General features: G+C 38.2%; 1 protein-coding gene and 1 long non-coding RNA gene across 2 annotated transcripts in view; both read right to left on the bottom strand.

Annotated features, from left to right (window-relative positions):
- The window catches only part of LOC109586662 (uncharacterized), a 12,392-nt gene that overhangs the window by 5,472 nt on the left and 5,742 nt on the right, over positions 1-1,178 (bottom strand). The gene's annotated exons all lie outside the window — the stretch shown is intronic.
- On the bottom strand, positions 105-344 carry LOC109586665 (uncharacterized). The gene is made up of 2 exons (XR_002187156.1): positions 313-344; positions 105-255 (listed from the first exon to the last, which is right to left on the bottom strand). It is a non-coding gene; the product is annotated as an uncharacterized LOC109586665 (long non-coding RNA).

A 1,178-nucleotide genomic window follows, 5' to 3' on the forward strand; every position in this document is an offset into this window, starting at 1 on the left:
GGTTTGATGCATAATGGTGTTTGTGGAAGACCTCGTTTCAATGTCCGTAAGGAAGAGATTGAGTACTTAAGATCACTCTCCTTCAGTTGGAATTAAATTGCTGCTTTAATTAATATTTCTAGATCTACTTTATACAGGTGTGTGCATCATAATTGTCAGCTGATTGCAAATGTAATGGTTATATAAACATAATAGTTAAGTGTTAATTTTTCTTCTCCATTCTCCCGTCTGTCTCTCTTTGTATTGCTACATGTCCTGCATGTAAATTATTATAGTAAATATTAATAATAATAATTGAAAACTATTTATAACCTAAGTACTCTCAAGAAATTTGAGCTGCTCCACAAACACCGTACTGGCGTTGACATTCTGTAAGGAACTGCTCCACAGAGGTAAAATAATCATCCCAAGCTTGAGTCTCCATTTTAGTAATGTCCAGTATTGTCCACGCCCATCGATCAATTAAATTGTATCCCCTCCCATTTCCACCCAAGTGGGCCCCGTTTGGGGGTTCAGATTTTTTAGCTGAGAATACACGGACGTAGGGATTATTAGGACGTAGGGGTCCTGAGAATGTAGGGGTTATTAGGATGTAGGGGTCCTGAGAACGTAGGGGTTATTAGGACGTATGGGTCCTGAGAACGTAGGGGTTATTAGGACGTAGGGGTCCTGAGAACGTAGGGGTTATTAGGACGTAGGGGTCCTGAGAACGCATGGGTTTTGAGAACGTGGGGGTCATGCAATATAACGTAGAGGTTATTGCATTATTACGTATGGCATTTGCACTACGTATTTTTGACACAAACGGCTTGCCATAGATCTGAACCTGGGCAAGCCCGGGTTTTTGCCCAGGCATCAACTTTATAAGATAATGAGATTCATAATTAGATAATGAAATTCATATGCATCATCTTAAATAAACTTGTGTGTGTGCTTATTATGGCTTCTTTAATCTTTAAAACCACAACATGTGCACTGAAAAAAAGGACAATGAGTAAGCAGCATTAGCAGCTGTCTCTTCTTAACTACAATTTTAAACAGCCCCAACCAACTATCTTCTCATCCACAAAGCAGTGGAACAGTACAGGTAGAAGTGGAGATAAGAACAGATTTGAAAACGGAGATAAGAACAGATCAAAATTTTGTCTTAATTTATTATAATTATTATAAAAAGTTAA

This window comes from Amphimedon queenslandica, unplaced genomic scaffold (genome assembly GCF_000090795.2).
Source record: "Amphimedon queenslandica unplaced genomic scaffold, v1.1 AMPQUscaffold_12817, whole genome shotgun sequence".
Lineage (NCBI taxonomy): Eukaryota > Metazoa > Porifera > Demospongiae > Haplosclerida > Niphatidae > Amphimedon > Amphimedon queenslandica.